The sequence below is a fragment of the Leopardus geoffroyi genome, chromosome E3 (assembly GCF_018350155.1).
Source record: "Leopardus geoffroyi isolate Oge1 chromosome E3, O.geoffroyi_Oge1_pat1.0, whole genome shotgun sequence".
In the NCBI taxonomy this organism is placed as follows: Eukaryota; Metazoa; Chordata; class Mammalia; order Carnivora; family Felidae; genus Leopardus; species Leopardus geoffroyi.
This window is the reverse complement of record NC_059340.1, coordinates 842,202-868,977: the sequence shown is the minus strand read 5'-3', so window position 1 is coordinate 868,977 and position 26,776 is coordinate 842,202. Positions and strand designations below refer to the sequence as shown.

The 26,776-nt window shown below is 59.4% G+C and overlaps 1 protein-coding gene across 2 annotated transcripts in view; it reads left to right on the top strand.

Moving 5' to 3' along the window:
• CE3H7orf50 (chromosome E3 C7orf50 homolog) overlaps positions 1-26,776 on the top strand; it is a 120,883-nt gene that overhangs the window by 19,690 nt on the left and 74,417 nt on the right. The gene's annotated exons all lie outside the window — the stretch shown is intronic.

Below are 26,776 nucleotides of genomic sequence, written 5' to 3'. Positions count from 1 at the left end.
TTAGGCGCGTATCCCGTGGTGACGCGTGCATCTGTGGGCGGGCGCTGCTGTCTTCGGAGGGGACGGGATTTCCTGTGGGTCCACGCCTGCCTGGAAGCACCGAGAAGCTCGTTCACACCGGTGACGCGGGTGGAAGCGTCGTCTGGGCAGCATCGCTTCATTCCTTAAAGTCGGAGACTGTTCCTGTGATTTGGGGGCACGTTTGGTCCCAATCTGTTGTTAGAGATCGGCCATTAGATGACAACTTGACTAGGTCCTTCTCCAGTCCTTGTGGAGGAAGAACTGGAAACCGTCTGACTCGGTCGGGGGTGCGTCTCTGGCCAGCCGCTGTTGTCTGTGGCACCCGTGATTCAGACCGTGCCTCCACTTACGAGAGCCCTGTGGGCTCCTCTGCCCTCAGAAGCGTCCCCAGCTGGTTTCAGGGTGACAGGTGGCTTTTCTCTCATAAGATGGGGAAAGGACCGTGGTGCAGGGGGAGGAAGAGAGGAGGGCCGTCATGACAACGCCAGCTCCTGACCGCAGGCCATTCTGGCCTTTTCTCTGAGCAGTTTCGGCGCGAGTACACGTGGAGCGCACGTGGCGTTAGGGCCCTGGGAGCGCGCTCCTGAGACCACCCGTGCCGTAGATGCCTGGGCGAGTGTCTGTGTCCCTCAGGGGGCGTGCACCCAGTTCGATGACTCACTGGTCCGGGTCACTTGAGGCCTGCATCCACCGAGGCATCTCTGTGCTTTTGCCAGCTGGCTCCCAGGCCCCCGCCTAGTCCCTGGCGATTTATTTTTGATAGAGATAGAGCACAGGTAGGGGAGGGGCAGAGACAGAAGGAGACACAGAATCCGAAGCAGGCTCCAGGCTCCCAGCTGTCGGCACAGAGCCCGACGCGGGGCTCGAACTCACAGACCGCGCGAGATCATGACCTGAGCCACCCAGGTGCCCCTCCTCCGTTTTTTTTTTAAACGCCATCCTATCACCTTGGTGATTTTAAGTTTTGTTTAAAACTTGCAGCTTTCCTTTCGGAGTGGCCTGCTTGCCGGCTGCTAGCCCGGGGCAGGCCCCGCAGAACAGGGCGGGTTGACAGTAGCCGTGTGCACAGGTTGGGATTTCTGCCCAACCTCAGGGGGACCTTCTTTCTGCTGAGTTCAGGTCATTTTTAAAAGTGTGTGATTGTTTTTTGTTACGAAAGCACACGTTGGTTAAAGTAGATTTGGAAGACGGAGGAGAAGCTTCTGGTTTCTCTTTTGAGGCCTGCAGTTTTGTCGGGGTCTGTGGTGTAGTGGACAGAGTTGCTGCTCGAGGCCCGAGAACTTCCGCTTGGTTTTCGGTCCCCGGGGTGTTGACCTGGTGGCAGGCTGGCCCGGCTGAGGAGCAGGAAGCGGTGCGTGGGAACGCGGGCCCGGCCACCAGGGGTCGCCGCCCCTCCGCCTGCAGGCGGCCCGCGGTCCTCTCCCGGGAGGAGCTCCGGCCCAGCGCGGTTACGGGGCGGGAGCACTCGTCGGGGGAGGTCTCTGAGGTGCGGCGCTTGTGGGCTTGTGTCCCAAAGACCCCTTCTCACGTTGCCGGGGCCGGTCTCCCAGGGAGGGGCTCTTCCAGGCGGACACACCTTGGGCTGCGCTAATAAGAGGATTTCTTCACTCTGCTTTTCATGGGAAATTATGGAAAAGCCACGTCAGGCTCATTTTTAAGGAAAGCACGTGGAACACTGCACCTAATTTTGAGGCGGGCGGCTGGACCAGGCCTGGAGAGCACATCCCATTCCCCTGGGAGCTCGTGGAAAAGTACTGTGCTGTCCTCCCCCGCCCCGCCCGGCCCTGGCTGCAGGATCAAGCCCCAGAATCCATCCGCATGAGGAACAGAGAAGCCTCTGTCCCCACTTGGACCAGTGTGCCGTCCTCCCGGGACCGGCCGTCTGGATAGGCCCGTGGGAGCCCGTGTGGCCACTTCCCACAGCACAGGCGCCCTGAGCCAGTGCCAGGAGGGCCAAAGTTTCCCCAGGGCTGGCCCTCCGTGGCCCCGGGGCAGCCTCCTCAGAGCCGCGCTTCCTGCTGGGAGGGGAGCCTTGGCACACCCAGCGGACTCATCTCTGGCCCTCTTTTGTGTGCTCCGGAACGTAGGAAGCCGTTTGTGCGGCCCCGGGCGCTCAGAACCTCCCTTCTTTGCGCATCTCACCAGCCCGTTAACCTGCCGAGGCCCTCGCCACCCGAGGCCGGGAGAGGGTGTCTGTGACGCCCCCGGCACGGGCCCAGCCCTGCTAGTGCCTCCCTCAGCGCCCTGGATATGGTTCTGGCCGCCCGGCCGGCCGTGGGCCTCACTGGAGACCTGCCGCCCACACCACGCCCTCTCCCGCCGTCCTGCTGCGTGAGGGACGCGGGAAGTCGGGGTCCATGGGCCCGTCCTCTGCACCAGGGAGTCCCTGCCCGCTTCACGGCTTCTTGAAACCCTCCTGCGAGCCTGGGCATCGGGCCGTTACAGGCCCGCCTTCAAGCTGCTGGGCCCCTTCCTTTGAGAGGGTGGCGAGGGTTAAATCTTAGACAGCAGGCGTGTCCCGAGAGGTTGCCGGCCCGTCATCAGTCATCAGTTGGGAGTGGAACGGGCAGAAGCCCAGGGGTGGCTCCCGAGGGTCTCCCCACCACTGCCGAGGAGACAGTCCACCGTTCGGTTTTGTCCCAGACAGCGAGCCCCACGACGGGGAGACATCACGCGGCTGCCCCGCTCACGGGCCAGTCAGGCCCCTGCAAGCCTCGGTGGGCACCTGGCAGGGGCGCTGCGGTGCCCAGGCCCTTGGTTGCCTGGAGGCGGAGGTGTGGCTGGCAGTGAGCAGAGCCCTCCTCCCCCGCCTCTTGGGGGAGAACCCCTGCGTTTGCACGAGACCGTCCTGATCACAGCGGAGTCCTCAGGCCCAGCGGCCCCGGGTGCCCGGCCCGGGTGTGGCCCGTCCTGGTGTCACACACGAGTTGACCGGAGAGGCGGCCGCTTGCCCGGTCGCTCAGCTGGCTGGGACAGAGGAGGGACTCCCACTTGGGCCTCCTGTGTCTGCTTCCCTTTCGGAGCACCCAAGGAAGACAGGGACCCACGGGGTGCCTGGCCTCACTCCTTAGTGTAACTGGGCTGAGGGCTGCCGGCCAGCGGGCGGCTCAGCCGTGCGTGGGGGCGGCGAGGCCCAGCACCGTCTAAGGGGTAACACGGCTCCTTTGGGGCACCCGTTTCTGCACTGCTGTCAACGCGGGTGTTGTGTCGGGAGAAGGACCCCGGATTTGTCCGGCAGACCACCCCACTCTGGGAGTGAATGCGTTCCTGGAGCCTAGAGGGCCCGTGGCAAGAGCAGGCACTTTTCTTCTTGCAGAATGTGACGTGCCGTGCATAAGCGGGGTGGCTCCCCAGTTCCCGGTGCCACCCCACGTGCTCCCGTGTGTTTTCACGGGCCCGACTGGAGCGTGGCGGGCGACGGCGGGGCCGAGAGAGGCTGGGCCCCGCACCGCCACACCCTCAGCGGCCGTGGAGTGGAGTGTCGCCTGTCTGGAAGGGAGACACCTGCTCCGTACGGGACCACCCTCGTCTCTTCGTTTGTGATCTCGAAATTGGGATAGGAATTACGTGGGTGTCAAGCCGGCGAACGCTTCGGAAAACCGTCACGCGAGGTTGTGAACTTCGCGGCCTTGAGAATTTGCTCAGAACCAAAGTACTTCTTCCTGATGGTGTTTTGCCTCAGGAAATACGCGGGTCTGGCAGTGGAGTTTTGGCTGAGAAAGTAGCAGCTGACGGGTTGCCAGTCTTTACAGGCAGCTCCCCGGGGGCCTGAACTCCCCTGTTGCGTTGTCTTTGTTTGCTCCTTTGTGACACTGAACGCTGACTTGTCAGCCAGTTAGTTATAAAGCGATGGCCGTGCAGGGCTGGGGGAGTTGGAGAAAAGGGACCCAGAGAAATTCCCTGATAGCCCCGAGGCTCCCGGTGAGGTGTAGGGGACCGAAGTCCCCCTCGTCCTGTCGTGGTGACCTCTGCTGCCTCCTGAGGGCTTTCCTTTTCACTGCCCAGTAATGTCCCACCCACCGCACGTCCCACGTGTTTGTTTCTCCGTTCCCTGGTCTTTGGACTTTTAGCTCGTTTCCACTTTGGGGCTATGGGGAGTATGCTGTGACTGTATGTGAGGTTTTCTGTTTTCATTTCTCTTGGGTAAATTCTCAGGACTCAGATGGACCACAGTGTAAGTGTATGTTTACTTTTTTTTTTTTTTAAGAGAGCGTGAGTGGGGGGAGGGGCCGAGAGAACGGGAGAGAGAATCTTAAGCGGGCGCCACGCTCAGCACTGAGCCCCGCACAGGTCTCGATCTCACACCCCTGATGGCCTGACTGGTGCTAAAATCAAGAGTCGGTCGCTCAGCCACCTGAGCCACCAGGCACCCCGTGTGTTTACGTGTGTGAGGAGCTGCCAGGCCGTCTTCCACGCCGGCACGCGGGGGCGCTGGTGCTCTGTGTGTTTGTCAGCACTCGGTGTTGTCAGTATTTTTCGTTTTGGCCGCTCTCGGGAACGTGGTTGTGCCTTCCTGCGTGCGTGTTTTTCACAAGCAGCTGCTTGAGGCGTAACTGACGTGGGGGAAACCACCCGCATTGAAATAATTTCTCGTAGTTTCTGCCCCGGTCGCTGACGGGCGTGAGCATCTAGCAAGCCTTGTTTCTGTGCGTAAGGTCCCGTTGGTGAAGTGCTCGCACGGCTCTCTTTCCGCTCTTAGTGGCGGGTGTTCTTACGGTGGAGTGTTGAGAGTTTGTTACCTATTTCGGATGTAGGTGTTCTATCCGATTTCCGTTTTGAAGCGCATTCTCTCCTGATCCGTGGGTCCCCTTCTCATTTGCCAGCAGTGGCTTTTGAAGAGCAGGAGTTCTGACTTCTGATAAAGCGTGACTTACCTGTTTTTCTTGTACGGTTGTACTTTGGTTGTCCTTTCTGTTAACACGTTGTCAGGGGCGTGTCCGGAGATGCTTCCAAGTCCGCAAGTGTGGATCTTCGTGGATCTTCCGCAATGTTCGGATTTCCCCGGGGGGGGGGGGGGGCGGTGGCATGTCTCACGGCCACCCTCTTAACGGTCAGTTAACCTCGTTTCCCACGTGGATGCGCCTGCCCAGCACCGGAGTGCTGTTGTGCACGTGTGCGACCTCTTCTCTGGGCCCCCAGGGGCCGGAGCGGCGGCGGGACGGCGTGTGGCCAGTGCCAGGGGAGAGACGTCCGGGCCCGAGGCCGGCGCTGGCGTCTGCCTCCCCTGTGTGCCCTTCTGCAGCCCGTTTTATTGGTGTTGTCCTGGTCAGCAGTGGGACTGAGACGGTTTTCAGTCATTTATGGAGCGGAGCGTCTTTGTCCTGTGAGTGTCCTCACCACATCTTTCTCCTCTTTTCCTGGTGCTTTGGTTGCCTTTTTGTGCACGTTTTACCCATGCTTTGTCCCAGTTTGACTTTGATGACGACATTCTCCGTGCGTGCAGGCAGATGTCAGTCCTCATCCCAGAGATAATGGCCGCCTTCTCCCTCCCACCGTCACTTACGAGCATTTTCTCTTCTGTATTTTCCTCTCAGCTGGGCTGCACGGCAGTCCATAAACGTGTTATATTTAACTTGCTTGTCACCGCGCTGCTCCCTTCTTCAGGTTTTATAGGCGTGTTTTAATATTGAGTACAGTAAGTACCTCCAGTTGTCATGTGGACACTGTTTTTGGATGTTTTCACCTAGTTTCTTATTTATACGAGGTTTGGAATCAGCTTGCACGTTTCATGAAAAGTCTTTTGGGGCGCCTGGGTGGCTCAGTCGGTTAAGCGTCCGACGTCGGCTCAGGTCATGATCTCACGGTGCGTGAGTTCGAGTCCCACTCGGGCTCTGTGCTGTCAGTCCAGAGCCTGGAGCCTGCTTCAGATTCTGTGTCTCCCTCTCTCTCTCTGCCCTTCCCCCACTCACACTCTGTCTCTCTCTATCAAAAAAATGAATAAACGTTAAAATATTAAAAAAAAAAAAAAAGAAAGAAAAGTCTTTTGTGCTTTTTTGAGGTTGTTTTTATGTCATTCAGACGATCATGCTTCTCTCCTAGGAGATTTGCGTGTCTGGCCAGGAGCAAGGGACCTGGGCAGGGTCCGTGTGGCAAGCACAGGGCAGATCCCATTGGTCTGTCTTTCCCTGTCACATATCATCAAAATACACAAGCTACAACTCAGGAATGGAGTCTGGGCCCCCGCAGAGGACACTCCCCGGGCCTCCTGGGCCCGCTCTGACCGTCTCCGCCCGGCCACACGGTATGCCCTCTTCTCCGTCCGGGCAGAGGCTGTCTGTCCCACCTTCCTTTCAGAACTTGACCTTTCTGGCCTGACCAAGCTTTTCGTTTTCTTCTACCCACTATGCCCTCACACTCTGCATGGTGAGCCTTCACCTAACTGTTCTGTAACCAGTCAAACCCAGCAGCAGCTCATGGGGATCAAACTGGGATGTGAACTTGTTGAGCAAGTAGGTGTTAAACACTGGTTTTTGTGTTGCTATGGGAAGAAGTTTTATTTCAACGTTGAATTAACTGAGGTGTTTTCATATATAGTAGGTCATAGGAGCGTTCGTGGTTATGTATTTTTTTCAACCAATTCTAATAATTTGCGGCGAGAATTCTTCAGTTTCATAAAGGAAGTTTTTTATCATGGGGGTTGGGGCAGAGTTTAGACGGCTTTAGGATGATGGCCTCCTCTTTGTCATCACCTGCACTGGCTTTTGTCACATATAACTTGTAGCAAAACAGCAGGTGTGTCAGACTGCGTGTTTGAGACAGAGCCATGGTTGAGTCACCGTGTCGCTTAGCGTCTGGGTTTGCAGCCAGCAGTAGCTGTTGGGGTGGAAAAATCACACAGAACGTGACAAAACCCAACGATGGACGAGTTGTGACCTTGGAAGTAGGGAGTGTCTCTCGCCGATTTCCTCCCATTTGCATGAAGAGGCGAACGGCGATTGGACTGGCACCAGAGGGCAGCCTGGCACAGGCCGGATCTCGGCTTGGGTGTTTCCATAAAAACAGAAAGGACCTGTGTCTGTGGCTGTTTTCATCTCAGTACACGCGTGCGGGGCACTGGGTGAAATTTAACATCTGTACATGATTAAAAACAATCTCTCAGGGGCGCCTGGGTGGCCTAGTCGGTTGAGCATCTGACTTTGGCTTAGGTCATGATCTCACAGTTGTCGAGTTTGAGCCCCACATTGGGCTTGCTGCTGTCGGTCAGAGCCCGCTTCAGATCCTCTGTCTGTCTGTCTGTCTGTCTGTCTGTCTCTCTCTCTCTCTATCTGCTCCTCCCCCACTTGCGCTCTCTCTCAAAAAAAAACCCAAAAAACAATCTCATTCCCCCTGCCCCCCCCCCCAGAAGTAGACTCTCCTCCTTAAGAAAACAACAAAGGTCTATTATAAAACCAGACACATCTTTTTAGCTCTTACTTCTCTCAAAAGGTGAGAATGTCTCCAGAAACCAGAGACTTCAGGAGCACCTGGCTGGCCCAGAGTGTGCGACTCTTGACCTCAGTCAGGGTCCTGAGTTCAGGTGCACGTTGGGCGTGGAACCTGCTTCGTTAAAAAAAACAAAACAAAACAAAACAGAGACTTGGAAGTTCTTCACCGGAATCTTAGCTTTCACACTCTGCGGCCTGGTGGAGGACGCCATTTTATACGTTCACACGCACAGAGCACACTCACTTGTAGAGCACACTCACGCATAGCAGACCCACAGCACTCACGTACAGCCCACTCCCACGCACCGAGCACACGAGGCCCGCGTGGAGGCCGTGCAGGGCTCTCCGGCAGAAGGGTGCTCCGGAACGGTGGAGAGGCTGAGGATGCCTGGGATGGCTCTCTGCCGCTGGGCTCTCCACCTCGCCGGGGGTGGGGGTGGGGGTGGGGCGGGGGAGGGCCCTGGCCTCCGAGCCCGTCCCCTCAGCCCGGGAGGCGGCCAGAGCCGAATCCCCTGACTTCTGGGCACCGCGGGTGGCCTCGGGACAGAGCGGCCCCCGTGTCCTGCGATGTCTCTGGGGACTAGCTTCTGGGCACCGCTCGGTTTGGGTTCTTTGATGCTTTATGAAAATGGTCGTTTTTTGGTCTCTCGGTCAGTGTTTTTGGTCGCCGTCCTTCCCCCACCTGGCCAGAGAGTGGGTCTGAGGCAGATCAGGGCTTGGCAGATCTCTCCTTTCGGGCCAGCGTTGTGGGCCGTGGGGTCTCCGTCGCTGCTCAGGCTGCCCGTGTGGGGCAGAAGCACACAGACGGCACGTAAAGAAACGGCCACGTGCAAATGTGGTGTATTTACCCCGATAGGCGGGCACAGGGGATTCGGCCCAGAGCGCGTATCCCCCTGCTGCGAGGCGTCCAGCCGGCCGGCGCTGGCCTCTGGAGCAGTGCATCCTGACAGGGGTCTTCCTGCCCCAAGTTCCTGGGTCTCCACGGTATGAAAGGAAGCCCGGGGATTGTACTTTGGGTAAAGGATGGCCCGTATCTGGGGCCCTGGGAGGCTTGGCAGGCCTCTGGGTTTGTCCCGGGGACCGATGACGGCCCTGTGTCATTGCTGCGGGGGAAAGGTTGCCGTGGACACCGCCACACGGAGGGCTAATTAGGAAAACAATACGGCATCTGTGACCGGCAGGAGGACGTTTGGTTTGAAATATAAAATTAGTATCTATGTAGACGGGAAGTTGGACCACCGAGAGAGTGGTCCTAACGTGCCACTTCCTGAGCGCGGACGGACACTTGTGTTCTCTTCTGGACGCAAGCCCCGACGGTCCAGGGTGCAAGCGTGGGGCCCTTTGGCCACCTGAGTGGCTCCTCTGTCCTGTGTGGATGTGGAGGCCGCTGCCTGAGCTGGCTGCAGCTTGCTGGAGAAGCAGATACACATCCGCGGAGCACGGAAGCCGTGACTGGAAACCGCACGATGAAGCTCGCCGGAGGGTTCCAGAGGCTGCGGGTGACGCAGAGGACAAAACCTTCTGCGGGCGTGCTAGGGGGTATCTGGGTTCTCCCCTGCTCAGCTGCCACGGGACGGTTGGGGGGCCCGGGGGCCTGAGGCCTGTTTTAAGGAGCTGACCTCAGGGTGGTGCGGCTCGTTGTGTGGTGAGTCCCCGACGCTGCCTGTAAGTGCTGGAGGGGCTTTCCGGTGTCACAGCGGGCCGTGTACCGTGCACGCACGCTCCCTCCTGCTCTCTGTCACACCCGGGAACAGGGGCCGAAAGCACAGGGAGGTAGATGTTGGCCTCGATGAGGCGGTCCCTGAGAAAGTCAGCCATCTAATAAACAGGTGAGTTCACCTGTCCTTGGGCAAGTCCAGCTGAGACAGGGTGGACGTTTAGGGGTCACGCTGGGAGGCTTCCTCCGGGAGGGGGCTGGAAGTGGTGCCCTGTGAGGCCCTTCTAGTGCTCTGGGCCCATTCCACCTGCTCTGTGTCCCCTGGAGCCAGGCGGTCCCTTAGCAACCTCTGATGATACCACGGGACCTTCTCCACGCGACGGGACGGGCCTTCTCCCAGCCACTGCCGAGCGTCCGTGCTCGTGCTTGCGGGGGTGCTCCTGTGTGTACATTCCTGCGTGCGCTCGAGTGCTGGCGTGTGTGTGTGTGTGTGTGTGTGTGTGTGTGTGTGTGCGCGCGCGCGTGCACCCGTGCGTGTGCCTGCATCTGAGTGCAGTTCTGTCACAGCTTGGATCGCTGTAGCCGCCAGCGCGATCAAGGCTTAGAAGTGCTCTGTCGCCGCACGGCTCCCTTGGGCCCTACCGTTCTAACCACTCACCCACTGAGTGAAGGACATTTGGGTCGTTTCCAGATCGTGGCTTTTGGGGGTAAAGCTTCTGTGAACACCCACGAGCAGCAGCGCTCGCTTCTCTGGGGAGACGCCCGGAGCTTGGCCGCGGGCCGGGCCGGCTGGTGAGGCACGGTTTTTGAGGCCCCGCCAGGCGTCCCGAACGCGCGGCTCTCCTCCCTTCCGCTCCCGCCGTCACCGTGCGCGAGGTGAGCTCCTCAGCACGCTCACCAGCGTTCGGTGTTTCTGTTCGTTATTTCAGTCGTTCTGATGTCTGTGCTCACATTTCAAAGAGGACAGCCAGAAGCGCCCTGGGAATTAACTTGCCGCTCGGGGATTGGCGACACATGCTCCTGGCTTGGAAACCGCCGTGGGCTGGTAATGGCGTATTGCCCCGGCCTCGTGGTGGCGCCGCCCTGGCGGGCCCAGCTGTGATGCGTCCTTGTCTGCCCTGCCCGCGTGCGACGTCCTTTTTCTCCAGGGGCTTTTCGAGAGTGGTGGTCTTCACCGGGCAGCGCTCAGAGTTGGCTGGCACAGGTCCGCGGTCTGTCATGCCGGCCTCAGTGTGCCCCACGGTCTCCACGGTGGAGACACGGTTTCTCCAATCGCTTGTCACATCTGGAGAATTGCAGAAAACCTAGAAGCTGATCAGCTTCCCTGCTGCCGTGGAGACCTGGCAATTGTCGTTCTGGGCCAGAGAAAACAGGCTCCCCGCCCCCACGCCCCCCACCCCTGCCAGCCCCGCCGTCCACCGGCCATAGCTAATGTCCTCACTGCTGCGGCCGTCAGCCCGGGAGATGTGTGTACCTTTGCCTCCTTGTGCTCAGCAGAGAGCAACTCGGCCAAGTGGAATTTTAAAAAAGCAACGTTTGTTGTTTTCCCTGAGTTATACACGGCCAATGTGAAAAAGAAAGAAGGAGAAACTGGAGAAAAGCACATGGAAGGAGTCAGGCTGACAACCTCGCGGTGAACGTCGCGGACATGTTCTCCATGTTTTCGCGGTGGGTGTACTTTATTTAACGTATACGAGAGTACCCACATCGGCTCTGGGTACTAGGGTTTCCGTGTTTTCTGGTACGACCAAGAAGAGGGTAGCTCGTGGTTGCTTTCATTTCAGCTTCTTTGATCACGACCGCAAACGGTCATTCTCCGTGTACATGTTGGTCATTTGCTTTTGCAGCTTCTAGGTTTTTTACCAGGTCTGTTTGCAAAGTTGACCTTCTCTGTATTGATTTGAAAACACTGCTCATGCTAAGGGTTCTTCATCTTTTTTTTTTTTTTTTTTTTTTTTTAAGAAAGAGAGGCAAGGGAGAGAGGGAGATCGAGAATCCCAAGCAGGCTGCACACTGACAGCACAGAGCCCGACATGGGGCTCATCTCACAAACCATGAGATCACGATCCGAGCCGAAATCGAGTCGGATGCTTAACCGACTGAGGCACCCAGGATCCTCCTTTCATCTTTCTTTTACGTGTCAGGTAGTTTTCCAGGCACGTTACTCTTGTTTATGGCTTTTGCCCTAGGCAGACAGCCCCTCTGCCTCTCCCAGCCTGCAGGAGCTTCCTGCCGCCTCGGCCCTGCACCGGCCTCCCTGGCGAAGGCCTCGCTGCCTCCCCACGCCCCGTCTTGTCCCGTGCCCCCTCGGGGTTCCGTTTCTCCAGCCGTTAGAGAAAGACGAGGGTCGAGCAGCGAGGCATCGCCGGCTGCCTCAAAAAGCCAGGGGCCTCCCGTTCGAGGGCTGGCTTCTCAGCCTCTGCCATACTTGGACCAGCTCTGCCCCCTTGGCTGGGGGAGGCCCTGGGTTTTGACGGCCGGGTTAACTTTCACTGGTGAAGTGGGTCCTTCTACGTCTAGTGTCTCCAAAGGCAGATCCCAGGGAAGCTGAGAGTGGTTGCCTGGGGGTTATCAGCACGCGCCCCCGTGGGTGAAGCCCCCCCACCGACCGAGTACTTGGCCCCACTGAGCCTGTCTCCTGTTGTCTAGGAGCGCCTGGCAGCCCTCTGGCCCTGGCTGGGCCGCACTGTGTTGTTGCCCGCCTACAGTCCGTCAGCCCCGCGGGATGGGCTCGGGTGTGGCTCCCGCACCATGCGGTGCTGGGGCCTGAGTCATTCTCTGTGGGGAGTGGGTGCATGTGGTTCGGGTCCCCTCAGATGAAGGTGAGGAGGGAAGGGGTTGCCTGGTGGACAGAAGGGAGTCTTTGCTGGCTGTGCGCCCGGTTAAGTGCCGGACCCTGAGACGTCGTTACAGACGGGAGCCCAGAAGCCAGAGCCAAGTTAGGGCCTGGTTGGGGGAAAGGCCGTGGCCCTCAGCCCTGGTCCAGGCTCTGACACTGCCCCCAGAACAACCGTGGCACGTTAGTTACCTGCTGCCGGTTGTCGTGCCCGAGAGCTCGCTGTGCTCGAGGGAGGCCGTCGGCTGCGTGGTGACCTGGGGGTCAGGTGGCATGGGGGCTGTGACCCCTAGGAGAGTGAGCTTGGCTCGGTAGCCGTGTGGGAGTCACCAGAAGAGGGCTCTGTGCCATAGGTGACCTGGAGCCTGTCAGTCGTCAGCCTGTCGTGAAATTTTAGGTCACGCACGTGCGTAGAGCCCTTGCCGGTCTGGTGGACTGGCTGACGTTAGAAACACCCTGTCCCGCTTCAGGCGCGTGAGCGTGTGGAAGAAGCGTGACAGCAGAACCATATGGCGTAGCTGGAAGCGAGCCACGAGTGAGAGATCCAGAAGCTCGAGGCCGGACTGGTGAGCGGAACTGGAGTCATCGGAACCGGGCTCGTGTTCTAACTGGCACGGCCACGCGAGGTGGCCCGCCCCCTCACGTGCAGGTGGTGGAGCCGGACTCCGGCCCCGAAGCCACGAGCCATAAATTGGAAAATCCTACCCACTGGGCAGATAGAGCAGGCAGGCAGGGTGGACGAAGAAAGAGCCCGTGATGGAGAATCAGAATCCCAAACCCACGGCGTGCGTGGGGGCCAGACCCAAAATTTCAGTGACCCGCGGCCTGGGAGCCCCCAGCCAAGAAGTTCGCCGGGAGACTTGTTCCGACCTCCGGCAGAGATCAGTGCAGAACCGGCCCCCGGGGCCTCCCACGGAGAACGGCCCTCCTGAAGACTCCCACGGCGGAACAGCCCGGTCCACGGGACCACGGGAGGAGGGAACCGTGGTGACAGTCCACCGGCAGGACGGGGGACGGAATTCACAAGAAACACGAGGCAGGGCACCTGCGCGAGGCTACGTGGGTTTGCGGTTTTGGGGGGATGAAGGCAGGGAGAGTCAGCATTCTGTCCCGGCTCCCCCAGCCTGGGAACAAACGGGAAGCTGAAGCAGAATCTGACTGAGACAGCAAAGGCAGAGGCTTCAGCGTGGAGCCCAACAGCGGGCCCAGCGGGCCGAGTGGGCCGAGAGAGGCGAGCACCCGACCGGGTGTGCAGAGTGCGGGGCGGCGGGGGCCCGGCGGGGTCCCTGTGGCGCTGCTCCTCAGGAGTGCGGAGGGAGGGGAGGGATGGCGGCCAAGGGCAGGGTTTGAAGGTGACCTGGCGTGTGTGTTGCAGGGGCGCGTCTGGTCCCTAACTCCCGCTGGTGCCCAGCACGGCAGCCTTGTGGGGGGGGGGGGCGCGACCGGCAGGGCGGGGCTGGCTGGCGGGAAGGAGCGGTGTCCGGGGCCCAGACGGCCGCTTCCCGGGCTGTCACCCCGAATCCTGGCAAATGGGAGGCCTGAGGTTGTGGCCTGAAGCTGACGTGGGAGGTGTGCTTCACCGGGAGTGACGTCGGATGGCAAAAGAGTGGTTTCTGGGAGTTTTCCGGTGTCTACAGATCGCTTGGCCGGGGAGAAAGATGAAAAATGAGTCAAATCTTGGTAACTTTTCCCCACGAGACGCTGCCGCGCAGCCTGGGGTCCCACTGGGGACACCGCCTAGCGGACTGCCGGGCGCACATGTTTCTTGACCTGGCTCCTTTCTCGGGCCTTCGTCCTGGTCGTGGCCTGGATTGTCCGCGGTGCCCAGGCACACCTGGGAGGCAGGGGAGGAACCCGCTCGCCTGTCTTTGCCGAGAGCGATTCGGGGGCGCCTGCGTCTGTGTGCGAGCAGCCTGCTGTGTGCGCCGTGTGGTCACGCATCGTGCCGGGGGGCTGCGGACCTTCGCCGTCCCGGCACAAGGTGGTCGTGCCGACCGGCGTCCAAGAACACCGACAGACGAGAAAAGAGCTGCTTTCGGATAAGTCGCGCATGCTGTGTGCCCTGGAAATGCTTCGCCTGTTGACTAAAGTGGCCTGCAAACAATGAAAAAAGAAAGTTAACGGAGGAGGCCCCCTCCGGCTGCTGACGTCAGCGCGTTCCGTTTTGCGTGTCCTTTCCATTCCTGGGATGCCGGTCTGGGCATGCGTCTCTCGCACGTGAGCTCTTCGTGTGTCGCTCGATTTACGCCTCCAGGAGCGTTCTTCGTGTTTGAAGACAGAGCCCCCACCCCGCGCCAGGCATGGTGAGAAATGCAGAAGACGTGGAAAAGCCGAGAGAAATGTCTGGTCCGTGAGCACATCTATATTTTTACAGACGTGCTTAGCTTTCAGGCAGGCGGGCACACTTCACTCCATCACGCGAGTCTGTGAACCGAGCCAGGATCCGACTGTCACTGCCATTTTGGAGACTGAACCGCCCTCCACCGGGCCCCCGCCCCCCCCCCCCCCCCCCCCCCCCCCCCCCCCGTCGCCCCGTCCCCGGGTTTGGGTGGCTCCACTCCATCCCCTGCTCTCCTTCATGCCCGGCGTCGTCACCCCCTGTTCCACCACAGCCCTGGGAGCCCCAGCCCAGACTCTCCCCCCTCCTGCCTCGGAAAGCAGAGCCGGCCGGGAACCCGGCCTCCCGAGTGAGTCTCTGCTTCGGTGGCTTGTTTTTTTGTTTTTCTTCCCTCTTCGCTTTAGAGGGGGTGTCCTGTGGTCTCGAGAGCTCTTGGCCCTGGTGCGCGTGGGTGTTTTAAAGCTACTGGGAAATTCTGCCCCAGAGGTGCCAGGAGCTGACTGGTGACGTGTGTGCGCGCCTTCCCAGGTGGTTTTGCCCAGGGCTGCCAGGCCGCTTCCTTCACCAGAACCACTCTTCTGTAAGGTCACGCATAGTAATAAAACGACATGCTTCCTGCCTTGCCCTCCTCCTGCTGGAATTATCGCCACTTCCTGGCTGTTCAGAGGAAGCCACTAAATTTGTTGTTTTCAGTCGAGTGGACACCACATTTATTTAAGGAAGCTTATTTCATTATGACATTCGCTAACGTTTATAAGGAATATTAATCGCTGGCTAATCAGACAACGTGCGCAAGAAAGCTCTCCCGTTTCGGGTCTGAAATACCAGAATGGGCAGATTAGCCTGAATATTTGTTCAATCTTTTCAAAATTATTTTTGTAATGGTATGAAAAGATTTCCCAGGATGGAGTATTCACAGCTGGGAAAACAGTCGCCGCTTTGAAGATGGTTTTCCCAGGCCCAGAGCTCACGTCTCCTGCTGCGAGGAGCGTAAACAGTGTAACAGTGCCTAGTGAAACTTGCCGTTCTCTGGCCGTTCTCTTGGTGAGTTTTCGTGGCGTACGATGGCCTTCTTCCGGCCAGGCTGCACGGTCCCCTGTCGGGAATATGCGTTTACAAACCTGGAGGAGACCGAACGGCAGTCTGCCCAAACGGGCCAGGGAAGCAGGTGCAGGTGTCGGACTCCCCGGGTGCTGAGTAGCTCACTTTGTGCTCATAGGTCGTATCTTTTAAGGTTGAGAATGAAAGTGGAGGTTGAAGTCTTGGCTCTCACCGACCCATCAGGTTGGTCTGGACGATGCCGTCCTTACCTCCCCCAAGCCTCTGTTGGCCCCAGGGCCCCGCACGTTCGCTTGGACTCCACACAGCCGCCGCCCGAAGCCCCCTGGCCTGGGTACCGGGTCGTGGTTCGGCGGCAGGTCGGAAGCGTGTGGCTGCTGGACATCAGGCTGGGACGACTGTCCAGGGTCCGCCACCCGGAATACCGCAGGCGGGGCACGGGGCTCAGTGTGCAAGATGGGCTTGGCGACTGTGTTGGAAAGGAACCAAAAAGTAGGATCTAAGGAAGTGTGAGGTTTACACATCTGTATCAGGGTATAGGCCAACGCCCGAAGCACAGAGAGCCCAAGATCCGTTTATTCCACAGGCCAGGGGTGAGTAGCCAGGAACCCAGGCCCCCTTCGCCTTACTGCTCTGCCTCCCCCTGGGGTGCTGTCCCTGCTGTGGGGTCAGCGGTGGCTCACTCTGCACCAGTGTTTTAGTTCCGGGGCAGGGGACAGTCGGAGCGAGGGTCAGTGGCTTCATCTTCACAGAGATGGCTGGGACGCTGCGTGCCTTCCGCTCACGCCCTGCTGGCCCCACCCGGGTCATCGGCCCGTCTGGCTGCCGGCGAGGCGTTGACCGTCACCCCCGCCTGGGCAGCTGGGAACCCGGTCAAAACCGGGGGCTGTGTTCCCAACGGCAGGGGGAAACGTGGGCGCTGGGGGAGTCTGCCACGGGCGGGACCGCCTCGTCGTCAAGTCCCGAGGGGAGGCCTGCGGGCAGCGCTTAGTGCCGCGGGCTTGTTGGGTGACCTTGGCACCGGGCTTCTCCCTGATGGTACGTCCAATGGGGATCGCGCGCGGGTAGCGCACAGGCAGCCACAAGGGTGCGTGAGGTGGTAACAGATCGAATGGCTGACGCGGTTCCTGCCACGGGTAAGTGCTTAAGAAGTGGCCGTTGCTCCTGTGCTCGTTGGAACGGGTGACACTGTGGTCACACGCATCCCTTTGGGATGCGTGGGGTTGATGTTTGCCTAGGTGGCCCAGAAGCGGATTTGAGCAAACCTCCGCGTTGGCTGAGGGCAGTTTGGTGACTTAGCGTTCTGTTCACATTGTCGCTATAAAACCCGGTAAGTAGAGTCTGGCTGCGGCATCAGAACCCGCAGAAGCCGCCCACTTCCCTTCCCCTTGACCTGACTCCTCTGTGCTCCACCATCACATCTGAGAAGTCAGGGTGGCCGCAGACCCGGCTCGTGGCAGGCAGGGGACCTGAGACCGCGCACGGGAGACGTGTGGCGTGGCCCTGGGCTGTGGTCAGCACTCAGTACGTGTCGCTGTGACTTGTTCTTTTAATCAAGTGATGTGTGAAAATGGGGTCGGGATCTCTTCCGTCTCGATCTCCTACCAAGAGGTCGGGCCTCGTGAGCTGGCGTCTGACGGTATGGCTGAACTTTGGGAACACAAAGTTATGTGACGACGGCCTTCTCGGCCGCAGGCATTCCACGGCGGCCACGTTCGTGTGAGAAAATGTCATCCTAGTGAGTATCAGTAGCACCTGGCGGCTGGCCTTCTGTCCTTGTGTGTTGGGGTGCAGACGGGGGGTGTCTCCCCGGAGGGTGACGTGTTCCTCCTGGCCCAGTGGGATGTTGTCATTGCCCTGAGCAGCCGACTGGCGGTCGCTTGTGAAGTACAGACTCGGTCGTGTGGCCCATCTGTGACCGTAAGCCGTTTTGAATGAGGTTAGCAGAGTGCCATTCCTGAGGACCAGAGAGGCCACTTGAGTGCCTCTCCCAGCGGCCTGTGGCCTCTGCCGCCCTTTTCAGGATGGAGGCGTCTCACCGCCGGTGGATTGGGTGGAGTGCTCCCAGAGGGCAGGCCTGGGGGACCCAGGTCAGCCAAGACGTGGGTGATGCACGGGCAGTGTGTCCGAGCACGAGTGAGTGTGCGCGCGAGTTGTGTGAGGGTGCGTGTGTGTGCGTGAGGCTCTATCTGCCAGAGCGCCCTGGCACTTTGCGGCCACTCCCAAGCGCGAGTGTGGGTCCCGTGCCACCTCGGCTGAGCGGTGCTCCCGGCCAGGGAGCCTGGGGCCGCACCTCCTGTGCCCCGGCCTCCAGGGCGGCCCGCGTTCTCCGTTCTCCGAGCTGCAGCCCGTCCCGGCCCCGTGGGGAAAGCAGGTGTCTCGAGGCAGCTCTGCGCCCCCTGGGCGTCAGCTGGGCCCAGACGCTAGCCCTGGACGCACAGTTGCCGCCAGCCCGTCTGACACGGGTCGTGAATTTGTAACTCGGGGCGCGGGGTGGAGATGTTCCCGAGCACGTAAACCGAGTTTCCCTGTCGTATGTGTTTTGTGAGAAAGGAATTCAAACCTGTGGTATTTTCTGTTTTTCCTGTGGCCCCCACATCCTCCTCAAAACAAACACCCTCAACCCCCATGTTGGCAGTTTGTGCAAATAAGCGATCCGAAAATTAGAACGGCCCTGGGTTCACACAACCTCACGGAACTTTGGTTTTAAAAAGAAAACAGAACTTTCTTCAAGAAAAGCAAGGGGAATTGTACTCTCAGAATGCGGACCTGGAGTCCCCATGTCCGAGCAGGGCATTCGCTTGACTAGTATGTGGCTTACCTTGACCCAGGAGCCCCGCGGGTGCACGGGGTCTGGGGACAGACGCGCTCAGGGTGCCCATCCTGGAGCGGGCCTGCTGCCACCCCAGCCTCCGGGCCAGGGAGAAGGGAATGGAGCTCTCTCTGGCAGGCAGGTCCTTTCCTCGGGATAAATTCTTTGTGGCAAATACAGTCGTAACTTTTTTCTCAGTGTTTGTGTTCATTACTGGCAGACTCAACTGTACCGAAGAGGTTTCAGGGCGCAGCTGTGCACCTGTGGGGCTGCCCGTGAGCACGAAGCCAGAAACGTCGTAGGCGTCTGTGGGGGGACGAACTGATGTAAGCTTGATGGGGTGGCTGGTGGAGGACAGGCCGGACCCTTGCACATCCTGGGGATTGTGGGGGCAGCGCCCGGTGACCCCGGCGGGGAGCCAGGAAATACAGGGAAGCCGTAATATCAGGGCGCAGACAGAGGCCGTGTGTTTCTCCCTCTCCTCCCGGCTCCCCCCAGCCCGTTCCGCCCTGTCCACCCCCGCGCATGTACACCTCCTCTCCCTTCTCAGGTCTGCCCTTTAGGGGAGACGTCTTTCCTCCCAACTAAAGTTTCTAAGTTCTGTGGTTTGTGTTATCCATGTCCGGTGTGAGCTTAGTCTTGACTTTTATTTTTATTTTTATTATTTTTTTTTTTTTTAATTTTTTTAATGTTTATTTTTTTTTTTTTTTTTTTTTTTTCAACGTTTATTTATTTTTGGGACAGAGAGAGACAGAGCATGAACGGGGGAGGGGCAGAGAGAGAGGGAGACACAGAGTCGGAAACAGGCTCCAGGCTCCGAGCCATCAGCCCAGAGCCTGACGCGGGGCTCGAACTCCCGGACCGCGAGATCGTGACCTGGCTGAAGTCGGACGCTTAACCGACTGCGCCACCCAGGCGCCCCTTTAATGTTTATTTTTGAGACAGGGAGAGACAGAGCATGAACAGGGGAGGGTCAGAGAGAGAGAGGGAGACACAGAATCGGAAACAGGCTCCAGGCTCTGAGCTGTCAGCCCAGAGCCCGACGCGGGGCTTGAACTCACGGACCGCGAGATCATGACCCGAGCCAAAGCCGGACGCTTAACCGACTGAGCCACCCAGGCGCCCCTAGTCTTGACTTTTAAAAACCAGTGCCTGGACCGTGGGGTGGGGTTTGCGAGACTCCTTTGCTTGAAGAAGGAGGACCGTGTTAATCTGGGAAATGGGAGGACCGTTGGTTCTAAGTTCTCGCTCGAGCCTCTGGTTTGAAGAGGGGCAGCTGGGCATTTTATTTCTGCCTGCAGACAGCCAGAGCTCTGGTGGGCCTCCTTCCCTCCCGTTCCTCCTCCCCCTTCCCTTCTTGTAAAACCTGCCAGAGAAAAGTGCTACGGCTTAGCGGAAGCCACACGCAGCTCCAGAAATCATCACCTTAGGCCCTTACCGTCATCACCTCCTTGCTTTTCTCCAGAGCTGTGCTTCTCGGGTGTGCAGCCTGTTACACAGCTTGGTTTTGCTCGTATTCGAGCTTTGTGTGGGTGCAGTCGTATGACGCGAGTTTTTGGTATTTTACTTTTTCAGCCAAACTTTATTTGTATGCGTTATGTGTGCAGCAACGTATGGCTCTAGACCGTTCATTTTTCTCTGTGTGTGGATATACCACGGTTTGCTCATTATTCCAATTTTGGCTGTTGTAGACCACGCTGTGATGAATTCTTTCACCTGTGTCCCGTCCCGGACGTGTACACGTTTCTCGGGGGCCGTGGACCTACTCGTGGAGTTGCAGGGTCTCGGGATCCGTGGCTCTTCATCTCTACTAGATAAACCTCTACGTTATTGTCTGTTACCGTGTAACAAATTACGACACTTAGTGGCTTAAAATAACTAGGTGTGTGTGGACGTGGGTCTGGGTGGAGCTCAGGTGGGTCTTCAGACTCGACTCTCTCAGGCCGCAGGTGGGGTGTGGTCTCACCCGAAGGCCCAAGGGAGGCGGGCATCTGCATCCTGCCTCCCTCCGCAGCTGTTGAAGGATTCGTCCTCGCTGGCGGGTGCACTGAGGGCGTCACTTCCTTGCCGGCTCTTGGCCTAGCGCCTTGCCGTGGGGGCCTCTCCGTGGGGAGCTCACAGGATGGCACCTGCCTCTGTCACAGGGAGAGAGAAAGGGAGGGCACGAGAGGGGGCGTCATCATCTTTTGCGGCCGGTCTCGGGGGTGGTTTCCCCTCGCTTTTGTTATGTTCTCTTTGTTAGAAGCTTGTCACGAGGTCCGGCCCCCACACGTGGGTGTGGATGTTGGGAGGCGGGGACCATGGGGACCATTTTAGAAGCAGCCTGCTGCAGCCCCACTGTCTTCTCAAAAGTGTGGCCCGCGGACATTTGCACAGCAGCGGGTGAGAGCTCACGATGAGCCCTTTTTCGGCAGTGCTTAGTCTTGTCAGGCTTGTAGTAATATTCTTCGTGTGATGAGCATCTCACTGTGGGCTTTTAATATTTTGATGACTTTGTACTCAGAGGGAAAATAGACTCAGAATAAAAGGCGAAGACCGTAGGGTCCCAGATTCGAGGCCTTTCGGTAAGCGCCCGCCCCTCTGTGCTGGAAGGCCCGGGGCCTGCCGTTTGGCCGTCTGCCGCCCGCACTCTGTCCGTGCTGGCCTCCTGGACGCAGGTGCCACTGCTCTGGAACGGGCCTCCCACGCAGACCTCGCGGGCCTCAGATCCCTTCGCCCTCCTGTCCCGCTTGAGTTTCGGACTCTCCCAGAGCTGTTCGCTCGGCCTTCTCCCGGTGGGCAGTGGTAACACCCCTGCTCTGGCCGCTCAGGCGCGATGCTTGTATTTATTCCTTCTTATTGTGGTAAAAGACACATAACATAGAATTGACCATCTCTGCCACTTTTCAGTGTGCGCTTCGGGGTTACCGAGCACGTTCACGCAGCTGTGCAGCCGTCCACCCTGTCCGTCTCCAGAACGTTCCATCTCCCCACACTGAGACTCTGTCCCCGTTACACACAGACCCCTCCCCTGGCCCATCGTCTACTCTCTGTCTCTGCGAGTTGGACTCCGGCTCCTCACCGGGGGAACCCACGGCGTGCGTCCCTTCAGGCTTGTGCTTGTCTGTTGGTGCTGCTCTGTCTCCCAGCCCATCCGCGAGTCCCAGCGACTTGGGAACGTAGCCTGAGCCTGGCCCCGTCCTGGCCCAGGGCCTTCACCCTTCCTGCTCTGCCTCGTGGCCTCCCTTGGGGCTGTTTCGAGCGCCGCTGTTGGTTGGTAATTTCAGACGGAGGCCACACCCAGGTCCGGACCCGTGGGTCCAGCTTACGTCTGCCGTCTTCCACACTGAGTAGATGTTCGGTACCAAGTTGAGGAAACTGTCCCCTATTCCCGCTTTTCTCCAGTTTTTATCACGAACGGATGTTGGATTTCGTCAGGTGCTTTTTCTGCACCAGCTGTTATGATCACTTGCTTTTTCCTTGTTAGCCTGTTGAATACAGTATATGACCCCGACTGACGCTTGAATGTCGAAGCAGCCTTGCATCCCTGGGATGAGCCCTCTCCCCGCGGTCACGGTAGATAGTCATGTTTACATGGTGCTGAATTCTGTTGCCAATATCTCGAGGACATGTGTTTCGAGGTTCACGAGGAACACTGATCTATAGGGTTTCTTGTACAGTGTTTGCCTGCTTTTGAATGACGGTATTTCGTGTCAGCTCTTCTTTTAATGTTGGTAAAGTTCTCTAGTGGAACCCTCTGGGCCTGGAGAGTTCCGTTTCAGGGGCTTTTAAACTGGATTCGGTTTCCTTAATAAGCTGCAGTGCTACTCAGAGTAGCTCTTGCTTATGACTTGTTGGCAGTTTGTGCTTTTGCAGGAGTCACTCCACTTCCTGTTTCTTTTTATAGGTTTATGTGCCCTGCAGGTATTTTCACGTGTGACGTGTGTGTCTTGAAACGCGGTAAGCAGGTGTGTCGGGAGCGGCCTTGGGTGTTCCGGTGCCAAGTCCGCGCCGGCTCCTGCGTCTGGCGCGTCTCTCGTTGTTACATTTGCGTAGCTGCTGCTGTCACTGCTGCTGTCACTGCTGTTGACAAACCCTCAACGGGTGTTTCTGATGCCCGGGACGGCCGCGTCCTCCCGGAAGCCTCCCTGGCTCCCGCGGGGTGTCTGGGGTGCCGCTGGCGCACGCCACCTCCACCTCTGCCCGAGGCTAGCTCGCCGGGCCCCAGGCTCAGACAGGTCCCTCTGTCCCCCCGTGGCAGGGAGCGTGGCGCTCCTCAGTACCCAGGGCGCCTGTTCACTACCTGCTGTCGGCATAGTGTGCGCTCGCGTGTGTGTGTGTGTCTGTGCATGCGCATGCATGTGCGTGCACTCGGAGGGGTGGGGTGAAGGTGATGTGGGGGCGCAGGGCACCGGCGTGTCGGGGGGGAGTACTAGCGCAGCCCTTTGGGGCCTTGGCTCACTGCAGGACGTGGGGGTGCCCTCAGAGGGCAGGACAGGTGCCCTCAGGACATTGGTGACTTTTGCGTGCCATCGTCCCCCTCCATTTCCTGCTTTCTTCCGGAAACCGTCTGGGCTTCTCCGCACCTTCAGGTTTCCCACGTTTTTAAGGTACAGGACGCTACGTGTGTCGCCAGGTCTAGCCACGTCCACGTTGTCAGGGGCAGGTTGGTGTGGGCGTTGCCCTGGGACCAGGTTTTCGAGCCCCGGGGGACTTATGGCGGGCACTCTGGGGCAGTTCTGTGCGGTGACCTCGAGGGCAAGAGCCTTCGGCCCTGTCGCTCCTCAGAGGAGCTGGGACTCTGCAGCGGCCTGCTCTGATTTTCTTCCTTTTGGGGTGATTTACATTTTTTAGTCAACAAAGGAAAAGGCTGCTTCGTTTGCTGAGGACGGGTGTCCTGGACGGGGCTGTGTCTCCCACAAGTGATGTGTCCCCGCCTTCCTGTCGGCCGCCAGGGTTCGCTGTGTCTCCTGGGGGGGGGGCCGAGGACCCTCCTGTGCTCCAGGTGGCAGCTCAGCCACGCTCAGGCCTTGAGAGCCGCCCTCAGTCTTCCCTCCACATAGCAAGTGCTGCCTGCGGAGCCCTGTCGTAGGGGCCGTGGGGTCTCACACGACCCCTTCCTTCTGGAGTGGGGCCAGGGGTAGTAGCCGTCTGGGCAGGGGCAGGAGGAGGGGGAAGTATCCAGGCTGCTGCCCGCCGTTGTGCTGTCCTTCAAGGGACCTGCTGTCAGTGGGTGTTCGTACTGGGCGGGACCAGCCCCCTGGGAGAGACTGGGGGACGTTGCCTTTTCTGAGAATAACTGGCGTCTTTCCAGGACTCCCCACAGCTGATTTCTTGTGATAAGTTTTAGATTGATTCCACCCTGGGAGAAAGGCCTGGAATCACAGTCAGATCTGCTGCGCTTTTGGTTTGTGTTCCTTTGGCTTTTAAAACCCTTGTTCCCACATGAGAGCCCCCACCCCTTGGACATTGGCAAGACCCAGATTAAGTCGCCCACAGCCAGCCCGTGTGCCGCCACTGAGGTGGGGGTGGGGGTGGAAGCCCGTGTTGTGTGTGTCTGTGAGGCCTGGGCGGGTGCCCCCGCCGCTGTCCTGCTGTCCCAGACGGGGCCACCCCCCTCACCTGGGAGTCAGGGAGAGGCCGGGCCCGTGGCTCCAGAGGGCTTGCTGGCAGCGTGGGCCGTGGGTCGTCTGGGAGGGGGTGGAGGGGGGGTGTCGGGCACCAGGAGTCAGGGAGAGGCCGGGACCTGGCGGGCGTCTCACCGACGACACCGCCCGCCCTCCTCGCTACCTCCCTTCCAGTCCGGGGTGTTCACTGGGCTGACTGACCTCCCGCATCCTCGCCACCACCCCTGCCAGAAGCCGGGAGGCGGAGTGCTGGTGGGCTCTGGGAAGGCGGCCCGCCGATCCGTCGTGTGAGGGAGCACAGCCTCTCTTCCCGGCTCGGGTGTCGAGCGGGGTGCGAAGGGGAACGGGGTCCTGGGCGCTCAGACTCGTCACCCGACTCCGAGCCTCGGTGTCACAAACAGGATGTACGTGTTGCAGACATGGGTAAGAGCAGCCCGTTTGCTAGGGACCAGGGACCCGAGCCCCTCGCCCCGTGAAGGTGCCCCAGCACGGTACGCGGCGGGAGAGATGGCCGTCGGCCTGAGAGTCCACCCTGGAGACTGACGCCCGGCCTGGGCAGCGTCCCCTGGTGCCTAAATTGGGCTTTACTTTTTACTACAGTTCTGTTCCTCTCTTTCTAACTTGCCGCGTACCGAAAGGTACGCCAGATAACCCGTTTCCCACCGCGGCGAGGTGGTGTGCGAGGACGGGTCCCGGCAGAAGGCAGCTTCCGGGACCCCAGGCGTCTCCACCGTTCCCATTCGCAGGTGTCCGTGGCGCTCGCGAAGGGTGCCCCTCTGTCTCTGGCCTGACGTTTGGGATGGATGCCCTGATCCCGTTTTGGATCTTGTTTGCTCCTGACCGCATCGAGGTCACGGTGCCAGCTGAGGACTCGGAGACGTTGTGCCCTATTCAGAGTCCGCATCTGGACTCCCCTGCTCCCGTGGGCTCCTCGTTGACACTCAGCTAAGGGCCGTCCCACCTCTGCTGTGTGGTGCCCCTGTCCCCACACGAAAGCGGCCAGATGTCCTGCTCCCGTCGGGTGTCCTGGGTTTGGCCTGCCCTACGGATTCTCACAAGGCACGGCTTCGCTGGGACGGTCAGCAGCCTGCAGGCGCCCTCCGCTCACTCGCTCGCTCCTGTGTGTGCCTGCGCCGGGTTTATTCTGTGTTCATCTTACGTACAGTGCGTGCACTCGGGCCCGTTACCGCAGCGGACGCACGGGTCCTTGTCTTCCGGTAATTTACAATCGTCTTGGTGCTCACGGTGCGCCGGATCCGGCCAGCGAGAACCGTCCGGCTAGGTCCCCGTGTCCTTTTGCTGTGACTTTGCTGTTTTCTTGAAGCTTTTCTTCCTTCTGGCAGGAAACCATGTGGCCAGGCTCACTCCGTACCTCCCTGTTCTGGCCGGGTCGGCTGTTTATCTGGGGAGCCCGGCTTCTCCTGGGGGGAGGGCTTGGGTGTCGGTGGGCCCCCAGCCGCTCAGGCCCTTTCCGGCCCCTTTGAGCAGGTGGAGCTGGGGTACATGTGACACGCCCGCCCACGCGCACACACGGGTCCCGTGTGCCCTCGTGCACATGTTCTCAGTTCAGAGATCTCGGGGTTCGCTGGCCGCCCGCGGTTCCATCACCCTCAGGCCCTTCTTGCTGCCCCTTCTCCCTTCCGCGTTGCACCTCCCACTGCCCACCCGAGAACCACTCTGGGTTCACTGGCAAACGTGCACGACCCATAATACGTGTGAAAGTTTCAGGATCGCTTCGGCCACGCCGCATCGGAAGACGAGGGGACACACACCGGTGACGCGGTGACGGTGCCTCCACCCCTCCAAGGGGATGCGGGGTCTGGGAAGCGTCACGGTCATGATCAAGGGGCAGTTATTAAGCACAAAGAGAATTAGGAAATCGCACTCGGTGCCGGCTTCCAGCTTCCAGCTCGGCCCTTGCGAGCTCTTGCTGGGGTTGCAGGGCCTGAGTAGCCGGGAGAGCTGGGTTACCAGGAAACAACAAAGCAATCCCACGCCTTGATTTTATCTTGTGGCGTTCCTGACAAAATAATTAAATCGGCCTCTGCTCCCGGGCAAATGCTTTTCAGAGGGGCTGTGCTCGAAGGGGCCGGGTAGCCTGCGCACAGAGCCTGCCTGGCTTTGCCGTCTCTGCACTGTCTCCCTGGCACCGGCTCAAAAGAGGCTCCAGAGGCCGCCTGCCCGGCCTCCCGCTGTAAGGGTTCCTTCTTGTGAAGTCGGGACCTCTACCTGGCACTTCTGCTTCCAGGGACTCTCCAGTGGGCCCTCAGTTCTGCTGCCAGCTTCCACATCTGGACACAGCTTCCAGAGGTTAGAGGTAGGAGCTGTGTCTGACCCCGTTGGACCTGTGCCTCGGTCAAGCGCCAGCACAAAAGGCCTGTTGAGGGGCCATTCGGGAGCAAGAGTTGGCTTCCGGGCGCAGGGCCAGCCTCTCCCAGCTTTCACGGGGTGTCTGCCACGAGGACGGAGGCCCTCACGGAGGCCCCTCTGACCGATGCTTTGGGGCTTTGCTCAGACACGGTTCCTGCCCAGAGGTCTTTGGAAGGGATCTCCCTTCTGCTCCTTCCTGCCCAGAACATCCCGTCTGGACAGGGTCGAGCCTGTGACTTTGACTGACCTCTTGATCCTCGGGTGCCGTAGAGGAAGGGATGTGGGTTTTGGAGACCGGGGCTGGGCGTCGGTTCCTGGCTATGTTGTTACCCTTGAAGGTTTTGAGCGGTTCAGGGCTCTGGGTAACGGGGGCGGTGTGTACCTCGTGGGTTTTTTGGCAGGATCGGAGACGAGGCCTGGCCTTATTCCCCAGTGTGTCGTCCGTCTCCCCACCCGTCCTCGAGAACCACGGCCAGACAGCATGGGTCTCCCAGCCCTGCACTCCGTCATGCACCTGTCCCTCACCGCTCGTCACGCTGGGAACGGTGCACATTTGATGAGCCCCTTGCACGTCTCAGACGCTCCAGGCTGGGGCACCCGTCTGTGCCTTGGCTCTGCAACTGGGAGTCGTCAGCACTGGGGCCAAAGGGGGG